We start from the raw sequence: 14161 nt of genomic DNA, 5'->3' as shown, positions 1-14161 counted from the left end.
TTTTGTTTGTAACATGTGTTGCCACTATAGGGACCCACAAAGGTCGTGTACATGTTGAATTATCTGCTAAATTGCTATTTTGTACTCAGTCATAGTTTTACTTGCACATTACATCTCAGTCTCTATTGTTCATTATTGATGCATCATATCATTTCTGTTTGGGCTGCTTATCATGACATATTGAGCTCGAGAGACTGGAGAGATTGATGACTGAGTGAGGCCGAGGGCCTTATTGTGAGGATGATTATGGGATCGGGCTGCATGCCGCAGCATGCCATATTGGCTTTATATATATATATATATATATATATATATATATATATATATATATATATATATATATATATATATATATTAATTATTTATGGGATCGGGCTGCACGCCGCAGCATGGTTGACTGATTTATGCCATGATTGGCTTGTTATAGTGCTTGGGCTGAAGGAGCCCCTCCGGAGTCTGTACACACCCCCAGTGAGCGCAGGTACCTACTAAGTGCGAGTGCCGAGTGCTGAGTGATTGAGAGGAATGAGTGACTGTGAGAAAAGAGTGATTGTGAGGTTGGAGTGAATGGGAGGACTGAGTGACTGTTGCTCTGAGGGGATGCATTAATTTCATTATTGTTGTACTTCAGCTGTCATATATCACTGTTTTGGAAATTTCTAAAAGACATTATCTTCTGTTTCAGTCGAATTTGATATGAAATTACTGTTTGAGTTTTAGATGATGAACTTGAAAGCATGCCTACCTTCTTATGTTGGAAATTACAGGAATTTGACTTAGCTGTGAAGCTCGTCACTATCTTCAGCTCTTTATTTAGTTGTTACACCCTATATTTTCGTACATAAAAATGCATCGTAAGCAAACTAATGTAGGACCAAAAATGAGATAATATTTAAAAGTATATAAATTAATTTAATCATGTTACCTCTGAGATTACAAATATTGAAGATCATGAACAACAAGTACAAAGAGGGTTGGAGCGAGCCCAGCATGGTCGAGATACATAGCCTAGTATGGCCGAGCGCCTATGAGCGAGCCTACTATGGCGGAGCAGTTATATATACCGAGCCTTATAAGGCCGTACAATTATTTTACTTACTATATTGAAGGAGTTGAGTCAGTATCAGCAGGTAAGTATATCTCCAGATCATCTTTGACTCCCAGTTACTTCCAGTTATTATATTATCAGTTCAGTTTCGATTTTCAGTTATGTTATTGCCTTACATACTCGGTACATTATTTCGTACTGACGTCCCTTTTCCGGGGATGCTGCATTTCATGCATGCAGGTTCAGATAGACAGACGAGTAGATCTCCTCAGTAGGTGTTTCCCGAGTTCAGCCTGATCGGTAAGCTCCACGTCTTTCGGAGTTGCCAGGTCTAGAGTATTGTGTACATCTTATGGATATTTGTATATATGTTATGGGTAGGTCGGGGCCCTGTTCCGATCATAGTACATCTATCAGTAGAGGCTTGTAGACATATCCTGTTGGTTAGTGCAGTATGTTGGGTTTGTAGGCCTGGTATGTATAATTTAGTGGTTTGTCAGCTGTAGTAGCTATGACGGCCTTTTCAGCCTAGCTTTATATTGATGTTTAGTTAGCGCTAGTTTCCATTCAGTTTTATATTTTGCTTCGCAAATTGTCTTGCAAGGTGGCCCCATGGCCAAAGTATGACATTATGTGATCAGAGTCCCTTAGTCGCAATTTGGTACGCCAGGTTAGGTGAGGCACCGGGTGCTTGTCTCGCTCCTAGGTTCGGGGCGTGACATTAGTATTGTTACTTGCTGAGTTGGTTGTACTCATACTACACCCTGTACCTCGTGTGCAGATCCAGTACCTCCGAACACGGCGATTGCTAGTTTTTCGGAGCTTTATCTGTTGGAGACTATCGAGGTAGCTGCTAGACGTCCGCAGACCTTGACTCTCTTAACTTTCAGTTTTTGTACTGTTCTATATTCTCAGACAGTGTTTTTATTAGTCAGACTTTGTTATCATTTAGATGCTCGTGTACTCAGTGACACCGGGCTTTGGGAGTGTCTTTATATCCAGTATTTGTGGGATTTTCTCATAAATTTAATTAATATGTTTTTAGTATTTAAAAAAAAAGTGGGTTATTGATGTTGTCGGTTTGCCTAGTATCGAGATAGGCGCCATCACGACACGCGTGATTTTGGGTCGTGACTGTTTTACCATCTAGTAACCCTTTGGTTAAAGATTAATAATCCAAGACCAACAAGGTTTATATAAATAAAAATAAAAAGATTTATAATCTTAAACCAACTAGGTTTATTATAAAAAAAAAGGTTTATAATCCTAGACCAACAAGGAGGTCAAAACAGTTAGGTGGGTAAAAGCCTTGTTCGAGGGTCAGTCGTAATTTTTAGTTCTAATTAAAAAGTGCTGTAGAAGACGTTTAGGATTTACGAAGGGGCAACTCATAAAAAAGGAAGGTTAACACCACTTTTGGAGGATGACTGTTTATTAAAGACACTTTGGGTGGCAATAGGGCAAAATGCTGCGGGAAAAAAGATGGGGAACATAAGATAATTTGGTAAATTTGCACTTTTATCTATATTCTCTCTGTCTATCTATCTATATCTATATCTATATTATTATAAAAGTATGAATAAAATGTTGGATTACAAAAATAGCCTTTTAATATTAAGCATAATAACTCACAATAAAAAGATATAATCGAAATTCTAGACATTAGCCTTGTAATCCTATTAATTTTAGGATATAATACTGCACGTTAGGAATTCTAATAGTATAAATATTTTCGGACATTAGATATATAATCAAATAATACTAATACTTATGTTGTCTAGATATTATTCGCCAAAGAAGCATTTGCAATCACTGTAATTATCGTAATAATTAGGTTTCACAAACATATACTTTCTTACTGCTTTTTTCAAGTTTGGGAAGTTTATTCCCGCCCTTGGCCAAGGTCATATTTTTTTCACAAACAATTCAGCAAACACAAAAGAATCAGATAGTACCGAATCATAATAAGGATTATTCTAATTCAACGTTCAGCGTGGCTCCGAACGTTTTCCTTACTTATTCTCTATTGTGTTTCTTTTTCCTTTTTTTGCTTGATAAAATATATTTTGCATCAAGCATTTGAATTTTCTTATACTTTTTTCTTTCTTAGTTTATCTTTTACTTTTATTGCCATGGCATGATTAATCTCTATGATGCGTTATTCATAAGTTATGGTTGGTTTCAAATCAACTGGTCTTATCTTGTAGGTTTTGGAAATTGAAAAGCAAGTTGCAGGCGTGGATCCGTTTTAAGAAAAAGACTCAATAGAAAATTGGTTAAAATTGAAATTATTCTTAAAAATGAGATATCTATATCTATATCTATCTATCTATATCTATATCTATCTATATTCTATATTATTATAAAAGTACGAATATTTTATACTAAATGTTGAACGACTAAAATATCCCCAAAATATTGACCGACTTTTTGCCCTTTCAAAGTTAAATAATTCATTCACACAACTGACTTGATATTGGGTAAATTTGGTAATATTAGGACTTTTGATATCAGCTAAAATTTGATTTCTATGAATATTCTTCCGTTTTTATAGGAATCTAAATTTGAAATGGATCGAATTACGTGGTCATAGTATCTGACCAGCAGGGTACCCCCAGTAGATGGGGCCCAGTCTGAGGCTCAAGGTTAGACCCCTATTCAGCCATTACCGGCTCCTCCACCAACTACGGAGATTCCTAGGGAAACCGCACATCCAGTTTCCCCTCCACTTCCATCAGATCAGGACTTGAGGAGTGCGGTGCATTTGTTGACACAGTTGGTAGCTACCCAGCAACAGGCTAGGGCATCAGCTAGTGCATGAACTTCTGAGGGGTCTGGGAGTTCAAGGGTCTGAGAGTTTATTGCTTTGAGTCCCCCAGAGTTCACGGGGACAGATCAGAGGGAGGACCCACAGGATTTCATAGATCAGCTTCACAGGATCTTTCGTTTTATGGATGCCACGGAGAAAAAGGCAGTTGAGCTAGCAGCTTTTCGACTCCGAGATATAGCCATCCTTTGGTACGAGGGATGGGAGAAGTCCAGGGGACGTGATGCACCTCCAGCTATTTGGGAGAATTTTTCAGATGCCTTCCTTGACCAGTACTTACCACGGGAGATCCGACAGGCTCGAGTCGATCAGTTTCTAGCCCTTAAGCAGGGTAATATGAGTGTTCGAGAGTATAGTCTCCGTTTTGACTCATTGGCCAGATATGCACCATCCATAGTTGCTACTATGCGGGACAGGATTCACAGGTTTATAGCAGGGTTAGCCCCAGAGTTAACCGAGGTATGTGCCACCGCTGCATTACAGGATAGTATGGATATCTCCCGGATTCAGGCATTCGCCCAGAATATAGAAAGGGGTAGGCGTCGGCAGCAGGGTACAGAGAGGGCTGAGCAAGGGCAACGTAAGAGGATGAGATTTCCCAGGTCTCAGGAGAAATATCAGGGTAGTTATAGGACCCAGTACTTCGGACGGCCACCTAGGCCTCCGCCACCTCAGTTACAGGGTTACAGGTATGACCGCTATACTCAGTCAGGACCAGGTGAGAGCTCATGGGCGTTGGGTTTGCAGCGACAGCGAGGATCTACGCAGACATGGTCATTTCCTCCACGGTGTGACATCTGTGGTAGAGGACACTTGGGCCAATGCCGAGTAGGTCCTGATGCTTGTTATACATGTGGGCGTCCAGGGCATATGATGCGGGATTGCCCAAATAGAGATTCGGGGGGAATGGCACAACCAGCGAGTTCAGCAACAGGATCATCTATGTCCGTGCATCCTTCAGGGCGCTAGTCTCAGTCTTCGGCTGGTAGAGGTCGGGGCAGAGGTAGAGGTTCCGGTTCAAGTGTTAATCAGAACTGTATCTATGCTTTAGCGGGTCAACAGGACCAGGAGTCTTCACCAGACGTTGTGACAGGTATATTAACCATTTGCTCTCACGATGCTTATGCTTTGATAGACCCAGGATCTACTTTATCGTATATTACCCCATTTGTCGCGAGGAAGTTTGGTATAGTGCCTGAAATACTAAGTGATCCTTTTGCGGTATCTACACCGGTCAGAGAATCGATTATTGCTAGACGGGTTTACCGAGGTTGTACGGTAACAATTTGTAGTCGTCAGACCTCAGCTGACCTAGTTGAGCTAGAGATGATGGATTTTGATGCTATCATGGGCATGGACTGGTTGGCAGCTTGCTATGCCACAGTTGATTGCCGAGCAAAGGCAGCCAGATTTCATTTTCCGGGTGAGCCAGTCCTTGAATGGGTAGGTAATACACCAACACCCAGAGGTAGGTTTATTTCCTATCTGAAGGCGAGGAAAATGATCGCAAAAGGGTGCATTTATCATATTGTGCGAGTTAGAGATGCAGATGCTGAGATACCTACACTTCAGTCTATTCCCGTAGTCAAAGAGTATGCAGATGTGTTTCCAGATGAGCTTCCAGGTATTCCTCCAGAGCGAGAGATTGATTTTAGCATCGATTTGCTTCCAGGAACTCAACCAATATCCGTCCCTCCGTATAGAATGGCACCTGGCGAATTGAAGGAGTTGAAGGAGCAGTTAAAAGATTTGTTGGAGAAAGGTTACATCAGGCCCAGTACCTCACCTTGGGGTGCACCAGTACTATTTGTGCGGAAGAAAGATGGCTCACTGAGGATGTGTATCGATTATAGGCAGCTGAACAAGGTAACTATTAAGAATAAGTATCCACTTCCAAGGATCGATGACTTGTTTGATCAGTTGCAAGGGGCTAGATGCTTTTCAAAGATAGATTTGAGGTCGGGGTACCACCAAGTCAGAGTTCGGGAAAAAGATATTCCGAAGACAGCCTTCAGGACCCGATATGGCCACTTCGAGTTCCTTGTCATGTCCTTCAGCTTGACTAATGCACCCGCTGTATTTATGGACTTGATGAATAGCCTATTCTGACCATTTTTAGATCTGTTCGTGATAGTATTTATTGATGATATTCTGGTTTATTCCCGTTCAGAGGATGAGCATGCGCACCACCTGCGAGCGGTACTCCAAACCCTCCGTGATCGTAAGTTGTATGCTAAGTTTTCTAAATGTGAGTTCTGGTTGAAGTCCGTAGCATTCTTGGGGCATATTGTATCAGATGAAGGGATAAAGGTGGACACTCAGAAGATTGAGGCCGTGAAATCTTGGCCTAGACCTACCACTCCGACAGAGGTTCGTAGCTTTCTAGGCTTAGCAGGATACTATCAGAGGTTCGTAGAGGGTTTTTCTTCCCTTTCGGCACCATTGACGAAGTTGACACAGAAAGAAACTAAGTTTCAATGGACAGAGGCTTGTGAGCGGAGTTTCCAAGAGCTTAAGAACAGGTTGACCTCAGCTCCAGTTCTAACACTTCCAGAGGGTCTAGAGGGTTATGCCGTGTATTGTGATGCATCAGGTGTCGGGTTAGGATGTGTCCTGATGCAACATGGGAAGGTAATTGCGTATGCTTCAAGGCAGTTGAGGAAGCACGAGAGGAATTATCCGACCCACGACCTCGAGTTAGCTGCGGTTGTCCATGCACTTAAGATATGGTGGCATTATTTATATGGTGTTCATGTTGATGTATTTACTGATCATAAAAGCCTACAATATATCTTCAAGCAGAAAGAGTTGAATTTGCGACAGAGGCGATGGCTTAAGTTATTGAAAGATTACGATGTTAACATTCTCTACTATCCAGGGAAAGCTAATGTTGTAGCAGATGCCTTAAGTCGTCGATCTATGGGTAGCTTAGCACATGTAGAGCCCAAGAAAAGACAATTAGCTAGAGAGATTCATCAATTGTCTTCGTTGGGGGTTCGGTTAGTAGATTCTGAGGATGGTGGAGTTGTACTCCAAAACACTACAAAATCATCCCTCATAGCGGAAGTCAAGGAAAGGCAGTACGAGGACCCAGAGTTGGTCGAGCTGAGAGAGCGAGTTCCGCAGCAGAAGAAGCCACTGTTAGAGCTAAAGGGAGATGGGGTTCTCAGATATAGGGGTCGTTTGTGTGTTCCAGATGTAGCAGGGCTACGAGACAGGATTATGTCAAGAGGCACATTATTCATGGTATTCCATCCATCTTGGGTCGACGAAGATGTATCATGACATTAAGGATGTGTACTGGTGGAATGATATGAAGAAGAACATTGCTGAGTTTGTCGCCCAATGTACTAGTTGCCAGCAAGTGAAGATAGAGCACCAGAAGCCTGGAGGGCTAATGCAGACTATAGAGATCACGACATAGAAATGGGAGGCGATAAACATGGACTTTATCACGGGTTTACCTTGTTCTAATCGTAAGTTCGATTCCATATGGGTGATAGTCGATAGGCTCACGAAATCAGCTCACTTCCTACCGGTCAGATCTACATATACAGCAGAAGATTATGCAAAGTTATATATTAAGGAGATAGTGCGGCTACACGGAGTACCAGTTTCTATTATATCTGACAGTGGGGCTCAGTTTACAGCACATTTTTGGAGGTCATTTTAGAGAGGTCTAGGGACTCAGGTGAATCTCAGCACAGCTTTTCATCCACAGACTGATGGACAAGCCGAGCGCACAATTCAGACGCTCGAGGATATGTTACGAGTATGTGTGTTGGATTTTAAAAGAAGTTGGGATGAACATCTACCTCTTGTCGAGTTTGCATATAATAACAGTTACCACTCCAGTATTCAGATGGCTCCGTACGAGGCTTTGTATGGGCGTAAGTGCAGATCTCCTATAGGGTGGTTTGATGTTGGGGAATCTGGGTTATATGGGCCAGACCTGGTTCAACAGGCCATAGAGAAAGTAAAGCTTATCCGGGAGCGACTGTTGACAGCTCAGAGTCGTCAGAAGCCATATTCTGACATGCGGCGACGAGACTTAGAGTTCAGGATTAATGACTGGGTATTCTTAAAGGTATCACCTATGAAGGGCGTGATGAGGTTTGGCAAGAAAGGCAAGCTTAGCCCACGGTATATTGGGCCTTATAGGATCATTCGGAGAGTGGGCCAAGTAGCTTATGAGTTAGAGTTACCCTCAGAATTGGAGTCTGTCCATCCGGTTTTTCACGTATCTATGCTACGGAAGTGCATTGGCGATCCTACCCGAGTGGTGCCCACGGATGATGTACAGATTATAGAGGACTTGTCATACGAGGAAATTCCAGTTGCCATCCTAGACCGACAAATCCGCAATCTACGAAATAAGGAGGTAGCTTCCGTAAAGGTTTTATGGAGGAGCAAGAATGTAGAAGAGATGACGTGGGAATCGGAGGAAGAAATGAAGTCTAAATACCCCCACCTATTTGAAACTGAAGATATGGCTCGAGATGGGATGCTACAACATAGCTCTATTCAGGCTAGCAGGTCAGCAGGTAAGCTTTTATTTTTCACTTTTAGTATTTATGATTTACGGTTGGTGAGGCAAAGTGTTGCTATTTATAAACATTGGCCATGTATGGCATGCATAGTATGTTTTCTGGCTACGTATAGGTTGGTTTTAACCTAGTGTACGAAGGATACTCTGGCAAAAGTTTCCAAAGTCTCTAAGAGTAAACATTCGAGGACGAATGTTTCCAAGGGGGGAATGATGTTACACCCTATATTTTCGTACATAAAAATGCATCGTAAGCAAACTAATGTAGGACCAAAAATGAGATAATATTTAAAAGTATATAAATTAATTTAATCATGTTACCTCTGAGGTTACAAATATTGAAGATCATGAACAACAAGTACAAAGAGGGTTGGACGGTTCAGAAGCTAAAGCAATTGAAGAAAATAATGTTTCGTCGAAAGTCGACAAGTTGGGAATGTTATAACATATACCTTTGGGGTGAGACTAGGGTGCTTAACATGATAAGGAGATTATGTTATGATTTATATTAGTCGTATGACATCCGTGTGTTATGTTTTGAAGTCAAGAGAGTTGTGGAACAAAAGTCGATGAAAGTCATCACAAGTTACATTCATAAGTTTTACTGAAACTTTGGGTCAAATGTAACTGCGATTTTCTCCCAATATACTTAGAGTTATGGGGTGTTCCACCCATAAAATTAAAGATCTATGAGTCTATTTTCCAACGCATTAAACCGTTTGTCAATACGACATTGGAGTAGAAAGATATGGGCATTTGTGCGATACTGCGCAAGCTGCTAGGTGACAAGTAGGTGTGTCACCTACTTGCTTAAATGAGAGCCCAAAAAAATGGGCCATTTCGGGTCGTCCAAAGAGGACTTTTAAGGGCCTATTTTCTTCATATATTAGACTTAAAATATAGCATAATAACCAGACATAGGCTCTGCAAAGAATCCTCCCAAAAATTTCCCACAAACCCTAATTGATTTTCTCTCCCTTTCAAGTTCCAATTGGAGGTAAAACCTAGAGTTTGAAGAACCAAGATAAGAGCTGAGTTATCCAACAAATAAGGTGAGTTTACTTCTCTCTTTCATCCAATTTTTCTTCTGTAAATTCATGGTAAGTCGTTCTATACTTGTAAGAACTCATGGGACGGTGATCGGAAGCCGTGAGTTCGAGTTATTCACTTGTAGCGGACTGTTTTGTGTTGCTGTTGGGCTGCGTATTTTACTACTATTTTGTGGAGTTTTGGAGGAGGAAGGGGGTTTATAAACACCATATAAATGTAGGGTGGTTGGCTGGTCGTTCGTCATAATATTTTCGGGTCGTTTGACACTACTACGGTGGTCGTTTTGTGTACGAAGAGATTGGGGTGTGTTGGGCTGTTTTGTAGTATTTGATGGTGTATATAGGGCTGGAAAATGATGTATATATGTTGTTATTGTTCTGTTCTTGTATTGTTGGTGTTATCTTGAATTTGGAGGAAGTAAGGATTATAGGGGAGATGCTGCCCGTTTTAATACAAAATAGGTTTGTCGTTCGTTGTGCGATAGTTGTACCTTTCGTAACTTAACGATAGTATTATTATCATTCTTGTAGATTAAGGTGCGAAGAGGTGAGTTCAACTTGGTGATTGGAAAGATTGTGATAAGGTATGTTAAGGCTAAGCCTTCCTTCATTTTGGCATGATCTCGTAGCTACATATGTTAGTAATGAGACAAAAAGAGAAGTTCATATTCATGAATTTATTCACACTATTCTAGTCTCATAAGTTACAATATTATTCCTTATCGAGACTCTATATTCAATTTTAGTATTGTCTTCTTCCAGTCAAGAGAGCAGCAAGCCTATATATACAGTATTACAGTATTTTCATTACCATCGAGCTATAATCGATGGGCAGGCCCCTATTGGGCAACCTCTGATCAGATGGAAAGTTATATACCGAGCCTACTGTGGCCGAGCGCCTATGAGCGAGCCCAGCATGGTCGAGATACATAGCCTAGTATGGCCGAGCGCCTATGAGCGAGCCTACTATGGCGGAGCAGTTATATATACCGAGCCTTATAAGGCCGTACAATTATTTTACTTACTATATTGAAGGAGTTGAGTCAGTATCAGCAGGTAAGTATATCTCCAGATCATCTTTGACTCCCAGTTACTTCCAGTTATTATATTATCAGTTCAGTTTCGATTTTCAGTTATGTTATTGCCTTACATACTCGGTACATTATTTCGTACTGACGTCCCTTTTCCGGGGACGCTGCATTTCATGCATGCAGGTTCAGATAGACAGACGAGTAGATCTCCTCAGTAGGTGTTTCCCGAGTTCAGCCTGATTGGTAAGCTCCACGTCTTTCGGAGTTGCCAGGTCTAGAGTGTTGTGTACATCTTATGTATATCTGTATATATGTTATGGGTAGGTCGGGGCCCTGTTCCGATCATAGTACATCTATCAGTAGAGGCTTGTAGACATATCCTGTTGGTTAGTGCAGTATGTTGGGTTTGTAGGCCTGGTATGTATAATTTGGTGGTTTGTCAGCTGTAGTAGCTATGACGGCCTTTTCAGCCTAGCTTTATATTGATGTTTAGTTAGCGCTAGTTTCCATTCAGTTTTATATTTTGCTTCGCAAATTGTCTTGCAAGGTGGCCCCATGGCCAAAGTATGACATTATGTGTTCAGAGTCCCTTAATCGCAATTTGGTACGCCAGGTTAGGTGAGGCACCGGGTGCTTGTCTCGCTCCTAGGTTCGGGGCGTGACATTAGTATTGTTACTTGCTGAGTTGGTTGTACTCATACTACACCCTGCACCTCGTGTGCAGATCCAGGTACCTCCGAACACGGCGATTGCTAGTTTTTCGGAGCTTTATCTGTTGGAGACTATCGAGGTAGCTGCTAGACGTCCGCAGACCTTGACTCTCTTAACTTTCAGTTTTTGTATTGTTCTATATTCTCAGACAGTGTTTTTATTAGTCAGACTTTGTTATCATTTAGATGCTCGTGTACTCAGTGACACCGGGCTTTGGGAGTGTCTTTATATCCAGTATTTGTGGGATTTTCTCATAAATTTAATTATTATATTTTCAGTATTTAAAAAAAAAGTGGGTTATTGATGTTGTCGGTTTGCCTAGTATCGAGATAGGCGCCATCACGACACGCGTGATTTTGGGTCGTGACAGTTTTACCATCTAGTAACCCTTTGGTTAAAGATTAATAATCCAAGACCAACAAAGTTTATATAAATAAAAAAAAAAGATTTATAATCTTAAACCAACTAGGTTTATTATAAAAAAAAAGGTTTATAATCCTAGACCAACAAGGAGGTCAAAACAGTTAGGTGGGTAAAAGCCTTGTTCGAGGGTCAGTCGTAATTTTTAGTTCTAATTAAAAAGTGCTGTAGAAGACGTTTAGGATTTACGAAGGGGCAACTCATAAAAAAGGAAGGTTAACACCACTTTTGGAGGATGACTGTTTATTAAAGACACTTTGGGTGGCAATAGGGCAAAATGCTGCGGGAAAAAAGATGGGGAACATAAGATAATTTGGTAAATTTGCACTTTTATCTATATTCTCTCTGTCTATCTATCTATATCTGTCTATCTATCTATATCTATATCTATATTATTATAAAAGTATGAATAAAATGTTGGATTACAAAAATAGCCTTTTAATATTAAGCATAATAACTCACAATAAAAAGATATAATCGAAATTCTAGACATTAGCCTTGTAATCCTATTAATTTTAGGATATAATACTGCACGTTAGGAATTCTAATAGTATAAATATTTTCGGGCATTAGATATATAATCAAATAATACTAATACTTATGTTGTCTAGATATTATCCGCCAAAGAAGCATTTGCAATCACTGTAATTATCGTAATAATTAGGTTTCACAAACATATACTTTCTTACTGCTTTTTTCAAGTTTGGGAAGTTTATTCCCGCCCTTGGCCAAGGTCATATTTTTTTCATAAACAATTCAGCAAACACAAAAGAATCAGATAGTACCGAATCATAATAAGGATTATTCTAATTCAACGTTCAGCGTGGCTCCGAACGTTTTCCTTACTTATTCTCTATTGTGTTTCTTTTTCCTTTTTTTGCTTGATAAAATATATTTTGCATCAAGCATTTGAATTTTCTTATACTTTTTTCTTTCTTAGTTTATCTTTTACTTTTATTGCCATGGCATGATTAATCTCTATGATGCGTTATTCATAAGTTATGGTTGATTTCAAATCAACGGGTCTTATCTTGTAGGTTTTGGAAATTGAAAAGCAAGTTGCAGGCGTGGATCCGTTTTAAGAAAAAGATTCAATAGAAAATTGGTTAAAATTGAAATTATTCTTAAAAATGAGATATCTATATCTATATCTATCTATCTATATCTATATCTATCTATATTCTATATTATTATAAAAGTACGAATATTTTATACTAAATGTTGAACGACTAAAATATCCCCAAAATATTGACCGACTTTTTGCCCTTTCAAAGTTAAATAATTCATTCACACAACTGACTTGATATTGGGTAAATTTGGTAATATTAGGACTTTTGATATCAGCTAAAATTTGATTTCTATGAATATTCTTCCGTTTTTATAGGAATCTAAATTTGAAATGGATCGAATTACGTGGTCATAGTATCTGAGTAGGAATGTGTTACGTTCTTTATATAACCTTTTCATAGGATCTTTGCAAAAAAATAAAGGAAAGTTTTTACATAAAAACAACTGGGCTCCCTAGTTTTCAATTTTATAGCCCATATTTCAATTTACAACCAACTAGCCCAAAAATAATAGGCTAAGATTCAACATTCAACTCCAATAGGTTTTCGAAATTACTGTTTAATTTTTAAAAAGATTGCTCAATCTTTTAAGTTAATTTTCGAATCAATAACTGTGACTTAAATATTAGTTCAACAAACCAAATCCATTTGGGTGGTGAAAATTAGATTTTTAACAAGCTTAAATATGTAAGTTTAAATTTCGAATTTGATTTTGTGAGAAATTTGGAGTGAGTGTTATTTAAACTTGTTAGAAATAGTATAAGGAGATTGTATATAAAATTTGAAGTCATTTAATGGAGATTTGGACTGGTTTTGAACAAGAATTGCAACTGAAAATCGTGAAAGAAGTTCGTCTACAGACGCTTGTATAAAGGTGTATAAGATGTGTTTATACACTCATATACACTATTATACAAGATTATACAAAAAAACTGACTTTGTCTCTTTTTTTGCGTCTTTTTTGAAATTTAACTCAAATCTTGCTCAAATCTACTCCAAATCACTTCAAATTTTTAAATTTAAATTTTGAACTCCTTTTGATATTTTCAATCAATTGGAACAACACCCTATCCAAACAACTAACAAACTCAAAAAATCCTATTTTCGAAAGCAAAGCTTTGAATGGCCTTCAATGGTGGACTTCTACTCTTTAATTTTCTTACATTGCAACTAGGTGATACAGGGGGAGAAGTAGTAATGACGGATGACCCCTTGAAGCATATGTAGAAGATGTGAGAAGAAGAGAGAGTGAAAGCAATGGTTGTGAGAACACAGATTTAACTACATAGCTTTTAGAAGCAATAGTTGTAAGAATACAAATTTTGAATTTTCTAATGCTTTCAAAATATGTATAATATGGGCTAGGTTGGGTAAAACTTAAAAATATGGGTCATTTTTTGTTATGGTGTGAAGTCATGTGTATTTTATTGTAATTCTTTCAAAACAATTGCAAGTATGAATT

This window comes from Nicotiana tabacum, chromosome 17, assembly GCF_000715075.1.
Source record: "Nicotiana tabacum cultivar K326 chromosome 17, ASM71507v2, whole genome shotgun sequence".
NCBI classification, from domain to species: Eukaryota; Viridiplantae; Streptophyta; class Magnoliopsida; order Solanales; family Solanaceae; genus Nicotiana; species Nicotiana tabacum.
The sequence above is the reverse complement of the archived record's forward strand: the minus strand, read 5'-3'. Positions refer to the sequence as shown.